Source organism: Elephantulus edwardii, unplaced genomic scaffold (genome assembly GCF_000299155.1).
Source record: "Elephantulus edwardii isolate Elephantulus edwardi_28Jun2011 unplaced genomic scaffold, EleEdw1.0 scaffold00109, whole genome shotgun sequence".
Classification (NCBI taxonomy): domain Eukaryota; kingdom Metazoa; phylum Chordata; class Mammalia; order Macroscelidea; family Macroscelididae; genus Elephantulus; species Elephantulus edwardii.
Window position 1 is genome coordinate 3,578,019 of NW_006399859.1, and position 13,211 is coordinate 3,591,229.

The window sequence follows — 13,211 nt, forward strand, 5'->3', positions numbered from 1 at the left end:
AGGGTTTAGGGCTGTTGTGCATAGGGTCGCTATGAGTTGGAAACGACTCGACGGCACATAACAACAACAACAACATTTTGTCTAGAAAATTATTAAGATGATAGTGTTTCCGTGCGTGGCTGACAGCATTACCCAGACACGATGAGGACAAAGTCTAAAGCAAACCTTTACCTTTTTTTTTTTTAGGCACTTTTTAAAATTGAGATTTTAATGAAAATTTATAGGCAACTCGGTTTTCCATTCACTCATTGTTGCACATTTTCCTCCCTGCTCCCCCGACCCCACAGTTTGCTCTTCTCTTTGAAAAAAAAATATTTTCACTATTATACAATCTCCCCACCTCCTCCTAGCACCAATTCACTTTACTATGCAGCTCTTATTCTAGACTGTTGTCATGCAGATAATACCTAATCATAAATTCCTTTTAAACAGTTCTGTCCCTCATCTGTTTCAATGCAGTGTACATTATTTATCCCCTCTTTTCTTAGTGTTCCTCCAACCCCGAGGTCAGTTCTATTTTATAACAGTGGCATTACGCAGTATTTGTCCTTTTGTGACTGATATTTCACTCAGTGTAATGTCCTCCAGGGTCACCCATTTCATATATTTCAAGAGTTCCTTGTTTTACAATGCTGCAAAATATTACATTGTGTGAATATACCAGATTGTCTATCCATTCATTTGTTGATGGGCACTTAGGTTGTTTCCAATTCTTTGCCATCATGAACAAAGAAGCAATAAAATGGGTGTGCATATTTCTGATTGGATGACAATTCTGCTTTCTTAAACGTTACCTTTTTAATTTCCTATTCTGTATATGTTTTGCAAAACACCTTACATATTAGTAAAGTGTGTATCCTCCATTTTTGTTATGGGTGCATAATAAACAAACTACATGGGGACTCTTAGTCCAATGAGGGTATCAGCTAGGTCTTTCTTCTTCATTTACATGTAAGCATCAGCTCATGTACATAAAGGTGCTCATAAAAATATTAATAAATTAATAAAAGGCCAATGACCATGGAATCTATTTCCTAGAAACAACTCTTAAGCCTGGAACTGAAATTATCCCATTAATTCATCTCTAAATTAAACAACAATTTAGCTAATTTGATTGAAACTATTTACTTTGAGCACTGCACTTTTAAAAAGAATTAGCTAGGAGACTAAATGGCTGTTGTTAATAGGTGCCACTGAGTCAACTATGACTCCTAGTCACTCTATGAACAATCAATCAATTCTGCCTTTTCCTGCACCATCCTCACAATTTCTATCCTGCTCAAGACCTTTCTTGAAATCACTGTGTTAATTCATGTTAGCAAAAGTTCTCCTCTTTTTCACTGGTCACTCCTGACAGCATGCCTGAATTATGTAAGACAAGCTTTCATCACCCTTGACCCTAAGGAGCACCCTGGTTGCCCTTCAATGAGAGGGGCTGACACAGTGGTCACAATAAGGAACTCAAACATACCAACGATCATGAAGATGGTGAAGGAGAGGACAGCATTTATTCTATTATGCACAGGGCCTTCATGAGTTGGAACTGAGCCCAGGAATGTAACAACAACATGAGCCAAAGGAGGTAAGGGGACTCTAAAAGTTGAGAAGGTGAGGAAATAGGTTCCCTACTGGAGCATTCCAGAAGGGGGAAAAAAATCCAAGATTGTTAACAATTTCAGCTTGCTTCTTTCCACAATCAACATTTATTGGCACTAGTACTCAGGAAATCAAAAGACAAATTCCATCAGGAAAATCTGCTGCCAGGGAAGTCTCCAGAATGCTGAAGAACAATAATGCCAGTCTAGAGACTAAAGTGCACCTGGAACATGCTATTATCTTCCCAATTATTTGCTATACATCAGAGAGCTGGATGGTGACCAAAGATGACAGAAGAAGAATTGTTGCGCTGAAGAAGAGTGTAACATACCATGGACTGCCAAGAGAACAAACAGGCCTGTCCAGGAGAGGGTAAAACCTAGCTTTTCCTTGGAGGCTTCATCTCACATACTTTGGGTATGTTGCCAGGAGTGACCAGTCCTTGGAGAAGGACATCATGCTTGGAAGGCTGGATGGACAGCTCAAGAGAGGAAGACCCTGGATGAGATGGACTGACACAGTAAGGGGTAATGAGGGTAGATGTGTCGGAGTTAGAGAGATTGGCTCACATAAGGGTTCAGAGCTATTGTGCAAATGGTCGCCATGAGTCAGAGTCAATTAGATAGTACATATCAAGAACAACAACGATAGCACCTTCAATTCTATGAAAGGTCATGTCAGACTGCTGGCCTGCTGAGCTAAAGGTGTTGTCTTACTTTGAAGCAACTTGTTATTAAAAAAGAAACCAACATAGACTACACTACTACGACGAGGGAGCTAGTGGTAAGCATTGTGCTGCCAACCAAAAGGTACATAGTTCAGATCTACTAGCTGCTTTGCAGGAGAAAAGAGGCAATCTCTTCCTGTTTGGTTTACCGTCTCCAGAAAACCTCTGGAGGGTCAGCTAGGAGTTGTTTCTAACTCAACAGCACATAACCACAACTATTCAATACTGTAAAGTTGAAACTAACGTACAGCAACTGTATCCTTAAGGCTGTAAATCGCAATGATGGCCCATCTTTCTCCCTCAGAATGGCCAGTGAACTTGAACTGTCAAAGTGCTGCAGCCTTCAGGTTATTGGGGCAACTCCCTATGCACGACATCACCAGAGCTACCTGATATTGAATGCTGTTGTTATGTGCCATCAAGTCACCTGTAACTCATAGTGACCCTATTTACAACAGCTCTGAACTCTGCCCTAACCTGACCCAATCTCATTGTCTCCAACAGATCTCATCCCATTTCTCCAGCCATGAGTGAATCCATCTCATCAGACTCTTCTTCTCCCGCACTGTCCATCCTCCCTTCCAAGCTTGATGTCATTCTCCAAGGTCTGGTCACTCCTAGCAACGTTCCCAAAGTATGTGAGACAGAGCTTCAAAATCCTTCCCTCCAGGAAGCAGCATGGTTTCACCTTCTCCAGAACAAACCTGTTTGTTCTCTTGACAGTCCATGGTATGTTCAATATTCATCTCCAGCACCAGTACTTACAGGCATTGATTCTTCTTCTGTCATCCTTAGTCCTGTTCTGCTCTCTCATACACAGGAAGTAATTACGAAGACCATGGCCTGGATCAGGTGCACCTTAGTCTAGTCTCATGAATTTTCATAAACAAAACATATCTTTTTAACCACATCCAAGATCAATAAGTTTTTAACCTCATCACACATAAGCATTTTTTAACTCTACCTACTACTTGCAAAGAGTCTTCTTGTCTGTTTTACTTTATGATAGATATAAATGTAACTCTTTACTCACAAACCATTACTATGTCCTTTTGTGTTATATACTTTGAAAAAAGAATAATTCATTTTATTTTTGATGAAAGTTTACATGGAAAATTAGGTTCCCCTTTGACTGTTTCTGCACAAACTGTCCAGGGGTATTAGTTTTTTCATTATGTGTCAGCATTCTTGTTTGGTTGTTCCTTTACATTCTTACCTCCTACTCTTCTCATCTTTAACTACAGTAATCGTTACCATATTTGGTCTCACATAGATGCTTTTCTTAATGGTACATTGTGCTCAGGAAAAATATCCTTTATTTTGTGTGCCTGTCTGTTATTTCAGTAAAAGGTGTCCTGAAGAGTTAATTTCTGTTTAGTGTTTAAACAGTATCTCAAGGCAATAGTCTCAGGAGCCTTCCTCCTCTAGTCTCAACTGCTCTAGTAAGTCTTGGCTTTTTTAGGGAATTTACTTCTGACACACATTTTTCTCTGTTCTATCAGGACATACTTACTGTGGCCCTAATCAGAATGCTCAGTAATTGTGGCTGGGCACCATCTAATTCTTCTGGTTTCAGTAAATGAGGCCATGCTTGATGTAGCCTACCTGTCTACCAACTAGTTTTTACCTTGCAGCTTTGTGTTCCTCCTTGCTCTTGGCTCCAGATGAGTCCCCAACCATAATGACTGTCATCTTAAATGACTGCATCCAGGTGGCTGCTGATAAGTATTAAAGACACCAGACACTACTCATTTCATTAGGATGCAGAGCATCACATTTGTGAATTATACCGGGGATCCCTGAATTATGAGTGTCTGACTTATGTACTTCTGTAGTTGTGAACCAACCACCCCATAACTCTCATTATTAAAAACTCATGATCTATACAATGGTTTGTAATAACAAACAGGTACTACTTTGTTATGTCGAAAGTAGAGAGTCAATGAAAGCAAAGAAGACCATCAACGAGATGGGTGAGTTCAACAACAATAGGCTTGACCATGGTGGAGTCTGTGAGGATGGCATAGGATAGGCTAAGGTCTCAATCTGTTGTCTGTAGGGTCGCCATGAGTCATAATCAACTTGATGGCCTTTAACATCAACAAATGTTGAAAGATGTGTTAGTGTATCTGGAAGTGTTTTTGGAGTGAGGGGTTTTTTTGGTGTGTTTTTTAAAATTTTCCATTAGTTTATTTGAGCTGGCCCAGTGGACAGAAAGCAATGCTACCAAGCCAAAGGTGGGTGACTTTTAATCTGCGGCCCTCGGGCCTGTCTTTCATTATTTTTGTTCAGACATTCCTCTAGGTCATATGACCATGGTGTACAAGTTGCTGTGCTGTACAGTGGTAACTTATGGTTGCTGTGAGGCTGAACACTGTGACATGGATGTGTCAAATGCATTTATAGTTGGCTACCCAATGTGGAGACAGAGTGGGGTGGAGCTCCCCAATAAAAACAACCTTGGAAGCAGGAGTGGAATCCACTTCTGTAACAGCTTGCCTCTGGAAACCCTATGAACCTGGAGAGAGGATGAAAGATACACAAGCGTTGAGGACTCTCCTTCATAGGGTCACTATGAGTCGCCTGCGACTTGATGACACTTAACATTAGTTTATTTAAAAAATTCTAATACTTTGCTTTCAAGAACAAATTTTTTCAATTTTCCTCATCCTCCCACCCATCAAATTGTACAACCCCATGATTAATCCCCCCTTCCCAGTGCACATTCTCATCCCTCTGCTTCCAACCTCTCCTGCCCCTCTTAAATCCTCATACTCATTATAAAATACTAATCCTTGTGGGACTGAATCAGTTCACTCAGCATAATGCTCTCCAGTAAAGTGTTTACTATGTACTTTTTGTTGTTGTCGTTAAGTGTTGTCGAGTCATAGATGACTCATAGTGACCCGATGAATGAAAGACCTGAACAACTGTGTAACTTTCATCGTTTCTCCAAGTTCATTGAGTTTCCCGAGGCAAGCTCTTTCAGAAGTGGATGCCACTCCTGCTTCCAAGCTTGTTTTAATCGGGAAGCTCCACCAAACACTGTCCACTAGAGTAACCATTATCACATTTACTACTAAGACAAATATTTGTCTAATGTTAGAAAAATGTAATCCGTACCTAACTATTCCAATTTATGTACAACATGTTTGTACCTGGGGACTGCCTGTATTAGGCAAATTGACTGAGCCGTCCCATGAGACTAAGGTCCTAAGCCTTTAAACTCAAAAAGACAATCTCACAGGCTGTTTGTTTATATTTGAAAAGTATATGTACCGTGTCCTTGATGACTATGTATAAACACACATGTATATGCATGCACATATGTATCTGTACACACCTAAATGGACACATATACATATACACCCTAACCCTACATATACATATGTGACCATGCATTTTTCTTTTTAGTCATGCAGTGTTTTCTTTTATTGTAAAAAAAGTTACTACCACCTTGAGGGCACTGGCCATTCAAGAGCAAGTGTCATCAAATGGATGGAATATGTGACTCAATCTACTACATGGCACCTCAAATAGGCTAGGATCTTAGACTTCTTAAACTTATGCTATAATTGCCTTCAGTTCTATGTCTGTCAAAGCACAGTTTTTAATTATGTGCAAAATGAGATGAAATAGGGCACCAAGTTCTAAGCACGATTGACAATACACTATGATAAGATGTTGCTTCATTGCAGACTCTGCTAATAGAAGATTTATTGATGCTGTTTTAGACATGATGCTAAAGGCAGTCTGTGCAGAAAGTCATTCCTTCATTTTTGTTTATTGTTTCCAAACTATGGATGTCACATTTTTAGCACAACATCCTTTCCTCTTGAGCAGTTCTTAGTGGCATAGTTTAATTTGGCCAAGCTGTCTGTCCTCTTCAACATCCACATTCAGAGCTATTGAAATACTTCTGAAATGCGACCATCGACATGACTCACCAATCTCCCTTGCACATCATTGTTGCTTTTCAAAATCAGTATGAAACAAACCAATTTTAATACTCCACACAGCTCAACAGAGAGCAATTACTCTCCTCAGAACCATTCTCCAAATTGAGATTTGATGTATGCTGTAAGTTTGCCAGGAGAAATAACTCAAAACTGTAGAGGAGAAAAAAAAATTTAAAACATCAAAGACTCTTCTTCCACTTCTATTTCTTCCTCTCACTCCAATCTCCCAGAACGCTGATCTTAGTAAGAGATTCACCATTTATAATAAAATTACACAGTAGATCACGGAAATAAATTCCTTTAAAAACATCTTTTGGCACTCTTCCTTGCGAGCATTATTTTAGTTGTCTCTGTTAAAATGCTTTTTCTTTCATCAGCTTCTTTTTAACAGGAAAAAAGGAAGGAATTGGCCAATCAAAAGTCTCTAAACAGACGCCATCTCTGTCACTTAATCCGGTGCGGTAAATGGATAATTTGATTAAACAGAGCCCCTAATTTCTTCGGCTTTAGTTCTGGATCAACCCCTCTGTAATAGAGTGCTGTCGTCTCCAATTGTTTGATGAAAATTAAAGTGACATAAATACCATGGGACTCTCTCAATCTGATTAGTCAGCTAAGGCGCGTCAGTACCACCCCAGCCATCAGAGCCTAGCGTCCTTCCTTTCACCAGCCTCACGAACAACTGACAAGCGCCCCTTCAAGGACGAGCACCCACGCTGCCACAGAGACCCCTACACTTGGCCCATCATCCCTGTTCAATGGGCTCCGGTGACAAGGTGCCCACACCTTTCTCCACTGCTGTTCTCTGGATAAAGCTAAATATTGTTTTATTAGCAATCAATGGCTGTTAATCCAGAACGATTTCAGAAATCCTCTGAGCCCTCAAGCTGATTATAAATACGTGGATTTCCAAGCTCACTAAATTTCAAATTTAACTTCCCTGACCCTGCAGCCTTTAAACTGGTGAAAGAGACTCAAAAGCAAAAGGGCCAACAGCTTTCAAGCATTCAAAAAGAGCAAATGTAAAAGGGGTCCTGGCAACTGATTCAGAAATATGCACCAATTATCATTCAAATGTGGAAGTTAACTATCTTTAAAATCTATACACTATAATAGAACCAACATGCAAACTAAAACAAATTACCCCAAAAGCAAAATTTTCAAGGAAAAACATATTTCATTCTCTAACTGTATGGCAAGAAGCTCTTGTAACACAGTTTAATTACTTGGCTGCTGACCCAAAAGTTGGTGGCTCAAACCTACCAGTCAGTCATTCAGTTAGAAAGAGACGTGGCCATCACTTACACAAAGATTACAGTCTTGGCAACCCAATCAGGCAGTTGTGTTCTCCTACAGAGCCACTGTGAATCAGAGCAGCTTTGAAGGCAATGGTATAGTTAGCCTTATGACAGAAGGGGGGGAAAATGTCATCTGAGCATATTCTCTATTATGTTATTACATCCTAAGTGTGTCCTACTGTAATCTAGGAATCAGAGTTCATCCTATAAAAATGAATTAGTAAATTATGCATTTCCTTTCTGTCTCTCTTTTAAAAATAGGAAAACCAGTCGTTTTTGAGTCAATTGTAACCTATACTGACTTCATGTGTGTCAGAGCAGAGCTGTGCTTCTGAGGGTTTTTAATGGTAATTTTTTTTTAAGTAGATGACCAGGTCCTTCTTCCAAGGTACATTCTGTTGGACTTGAACCATCAACCTTCTCTTTAGTAGTTGAGAGTTCTTACCATTTGTACCACCACACAAGGATGCGTCAAGAGAATAAATGTACTATGATTCAGCAGAGAGAACTTCCTTTGCTCCAGAAGACAAGGTCTTAAATTATATTTTGCGTAATTAGAATCCTAAACAACTAGATATTTCTTCTATTCGTTTTTACCAATGCCTGTGAACTGGGAACAACACTCTGATTATGAGAATAATCCATCCTGCCGAGGGATTCCAATGCTGGCTCACATGGCAAGCCAGGCTTGCTGAAACAACTCTAGAAGATCAGAAGGTCTTTTTCCAAAAAAGGAAGTTCCATCATTCTATAAATGGTCATACTCAGTCATACATCTTCTTCAGATTCTTTCTCCCCCCACTCTCTTTTCAATCCTACCTTGTGCATTAGCCTATGAATCAAGAGATGTTGACCAACAATACATGGTGTCATCCAAGACCCCGCTGATTTGTATCCTGTAGGGCATCTCTGTCATTAATGTACAATGGTGGGGGACTGATCTGGGATAGAGAGCTTTTAAAATAAGATTTTTAAAAAATAAAATCAAAAGAATACTGAGAATTCCTGGGTCAATCCTTATATTCTCACTTCCATTTGGGACCTGTTTAGTATTTCATAGGGAGCTTTAGTGGTATAGGTAGTATAGAGGCTTCTAACCCAAAGGCAGTGCCGTTCTGATGGTTCAAGTCCAGCAACCCCGTAGGAGAAAGATGGGTAACCTCCTCCTATATGATTTACAGCCTCAGGAAACCCACTGGGGAGTCAAGCTTTGAGTAGGTTCTGACTTGATGGCACTGAGTTTGCATCTTTGGTTTTTTTGGGTTTTATTTGCTCCCACAGACTTTGGTTAAATTTCACAGGACCTCCCTCTCACTGCAGAAGAGGAAACAATGAGCCACAAAGGCGAATCTCTGTACCTAAGGTCCCACAGCTGTGAGCTATCAAACAAGGCCTCTGATCTAGGACTCTTGAACTAGCCGGGACCTTTCCACTTCACAAGGTCCCTCCTAGTTATCAAAGAAACGGCAGGAATTAGAACAAGGCTGACAAACATTTCCTGAAAAGGACCACAAATTGAACACGTTCACCTTTGCTGAAACCATTATTAGCTTCTGTTGCAAGTCCTCAGCTCTGCCATTACAGCATTCGCAGCCTGGATAATATATAGAATAAGCAGCATTGCTGTTTTCCAATAAAGCATTATTTATGCGTATGGAATTTCTATTTCTCATCTTTTATTTTGTTTTAAACATATTTAATGAAGAATATGGAACTTGGAAGTGACTATTATGTTAAAACCAGAACTAGCAGTTGTGGAATTTTAAATGGTATTTCTTGAGCAATGTATTTCATTTGGAAAATAACAAAGCACAACAATAGGTTTATAGCAGACATAATCTTTTAAAAAGTTGCTTAATATTTCTCATCTTTTAATATATCATGAAATGCTTGTCTTGATATTTTAAAAAAAATCAAATAATACAAAAACATTCTTAGTTTATAAGCCATAAAATATAGGTAATGGGCTGTATTTGACCCTCTGGGCCTAAATTGCAATCTCTATATTAAGAGAGCGAGATAGACAGAATTCCAGACATAATTGCTCTAACTCAAAAGCCAGTGCCTCTCTGGTGATTCCAATCCACCAGCGGATCCTAGGGAGACAGATGGACAATGTCTTTTTGTATGACTGTTAGCCTCAGATACACACTGGAGAGTCAGCTATAAGACAGTTCCAACTCAATAGCAAAGGGTTTGAGGGTCGTTTGCCTGGGGTTCCCCCCTGCCTCAGGATCTATTTGCATAAGCAGCACAGGAGAACACCAGCCCCATACAGATGGCAGCCCAGGGGAATCACAAACAGTCCTCTGTCCTTAGATAAAGAATTGACTGTGAAGCCTTCGTCAAGGCCTGAGCATCTTTGGGAGTTTGGTTTGGAGCAGGAGCCTGGGTGAAGCCTTAGCCGGCACTGAGTAGAGAACTTGGCTGAACTTTGGACTTACCACCAGCCCTGACTCTGGATTTTGGCCAGCAAAGTCTGTGTCCCTTGTAATGAGTATCTGTGCAGACTTCCCAACCTTGCAGTGGGCAATGTGGGCAAGTGGGCTGAGCTTGTGGTTGACATCCCTTGGGATCCTGGGCTTGATGCATGCTTATCTTTGGCCTTGGCATTGTTGGCCTGCATCTTCTTCAGGCCCTGTTGTTGTGCTTCTTGGCAATGTACATGTTCCTTAGAAATTTGGCGTCTACCCTCTCAAGAGACTCATATCATTGTGGCTGGGGTATCTTAATGCCATTTCTATGATTGTATGTGTGTGGTATGGTTCTTAAACTTGACTTTGTCTGCACTATCACCACAGTTTACCAGATCATCAGTTACCAGAAAAGAGTAAGCGAGTTTGAGTTTTTGAGTATTTGAAGAGTTTATCATTAGGATCAAAAGCCACAAAATGCTAATGATTTATAATAAATGTTTAATGACTACATTAATCACATTAACAGTTTTTTCCAAGAACCTGGACCACCAGGATCCACTCCTGATAGGTGAAGAGACAAACAGGTGCACACCCTTCAACTTAGAAACTAAATACCCCCACCAAGACATATGGGGGAGTGCAGTCCTCCTTGGGGCACTTGTGAGTCTGTGTTTTCACTCAGGGTCAATGCAGATCTGGGGAGCCAAAAGCGCTTCAACGCTCACCTGCAACCAAACCATTCCCTAAAGCAAGGCAGGAACCATCTGGGGCTGAAGCACCTGAAAAGCAGCACAAGACATTCCAGCATGTCCTGAAATTACATCCAAAAAAGAGCAGGGTTGGCTGCATCAGAATCCTGTGAAGGGTGTGCTAAAAATACAGATTCAAGCTCTCAGCCTCAGAGATCCTGGGAGATCTGGATAAGGACCGAGTTAGGGAACCGTGGCATTGATTAGACAACTGTGGCCTGTGAAGGTGCAAAGAAAGATGAGCATCTAGCCAGCAACTGTTAAAGGAACCGAAGAATGCCAATAAACTGCTCCTGAGGGCCAATTTTAGCAGAAATCTGAATATATTAAGACCATGGGAAATAAGCTGGCTGCTCAAAGGAGCCAGGAACTTTGAATTCCCTGAAGTTTTGTTACTAGAAGGAGACTGGGCTGTTTCAGCTATAAGACAGGTACAAGGGCCACTTAGGCTTGCTGATGGCTGGGCAGTCCCCCTCGGCTGAACCAACTGCCTGATGAACTCTTTCCTACAGAGAAGGCTACTAACCCCAAAACAATACTAGCTGGACTGAGCCTGGAAATTTATAATGCCCTTTCATAGATTTATTGTTCCCTCATCAGTCATAACTTATCACCTCTTTTAAACTGCCTACAGAGATGACCACCTCTGAATTTTATATTGCACCCAGTCTAAATTGTTGCTGTGTGTGTCATTGATTCAGAACCGACACTTATGTGACTTTCCAGTAGGTTTTCAGAGGCAATACTCTGCCTCGGAGGACACTGTCCATCTTTTCCAGCACAGCAGGTAGTGACTTTGAACTATGTGACTTTGGGTTGGTAGTACAATTCCTTACCACTAAGCCACAGAGCCACCTCCACCTAAATAAGTTTCAGAAAAGCAACAGTAGCAACAAACTCTCTAAAGGAAAAATCAACTCACTTTTTTGTTACTAATCTCTTAAACCATTCAAGTTTCAAACAGTGAGCTCAGCTAAGGGAGAGATTGGCAGTTCAAACTCAACCTGTGGTGCTACAGAAGAAATGACCGGTCATCTGCATCACAAAAGATTACAGCCAAGAAAATCCTATATCACAGTAATGCATGGGTCACCATGACTCAGAACTGACTCAACAGCAATGCATTCTATTTGGCTTTCATTTCTGAGAGGGCATTGGCTCTCCAGTCCTTCTTTCTGTAACTTACTCATTACTTTTTTTTATCCTTTCAATTTGATTGTGAAGGAGAACAAAAGGGTGCTGGGGCCTAGGGGAGCCATTCCAATTTATAAGAAATGCATATTCTCATAGAGGGTGAAAACACTCAGTGTCTCCAATGAAAATGGCATCACACCATTATTTGAATAACACAGCCCTTTAGACTTTTCCCTAGAGCACTCAGTAATGAGATTTGCTTTATGTCAGGAAATTTTAACTGCTCTATGTCCAATGCAGGATTTGTGTTTTGCTGAGTCACCAGTCAAATCAGGTTAGCACCGCGGACAGCAGAACCTGCAGTGTACTAGAACAAAAGATTCTGTGCTTTTGGAGGACACACTGTGGTGACTTCCCTGGGACAGAAAAGACTGCTCTGGAGGCTGAGCAGGAAAATGACCCCTTCTAGGAGAGGTGACGGGCTATTCCCGGGACAGTCAAACTCCTTGATAATTTATACTTCTCAGGACAAAGCCCAAACCCCGCTGTGTTCCCGAGTAGACCTGCAGAGTGATAGGCGATTTGGAAAAGCATCCTTATTGAAAGCATAACTAAGTTTCTTTGCATCACTAGGAAAAGACAAACAGGATCAGAGAAAAATCCATCTTGGTATGCCTTCTCGGTTGGAATAAACCGACATTTGTTAATGATGTGCTCTCCTAATGATTACGATGCACAAGCCTGCTTTATAAACTACTGCTTAGCCCTCCCTGGCTGAATTGTATTCTAAATGTTTAATAGATACATTGAGATCCAGCAAGTAAATACTGCCAGAGGGACGAACACGAGTGAAGGTAGAAATAAGCTACAATAACACTTGCCCGCAATCTGCGTAGTAAATGATGACATCTAACTATATAGTAAACTATGACTTCTGGACATGGGCCACTCAATTTAAAACATCATTAAAAAGAAAATAAAACGTGTGTTAGGACAGTTCTGCGTCACTTGGGGCTGAATCACTGCCGAGGTTGATCACTGCTGGAGGCTGAGTCATCACTGAACGCCGGCAAGTCGTGCCTCTGTGTTCTGACGTGCTGTCCCAGAAGTTTAATGCTTGGCATGAAAATAAGTTAAAGCAACTCACTCAAGTGAGAGAGAACACTTGAGGTTTTGAATATTTATAAAAGGTAGTGGAGAAGGGGAGGGACTGGAGATTACTGCTAACTGCACAAGCCGTTTGCTTTTACTCAAACCCAATAGTTTGCCTTGGGGGTCTCTGGATGGTGCTAAAGGTTACCCAAAAGGTTGGAACTTCAAGTCCACCCAAA

At 40.8% G+C, this 13,211-nt stretch overlaps 1 pseudogene; it reads right to left on the reverse strand.

Moving 5' to 3' along the window:
* Window positions 1-13,211, reverse strand: part of LOC102857556 — a 27,939-nt pseudogene that overhangs the window by 3,999 nt on the left and 10,729 nt on the right.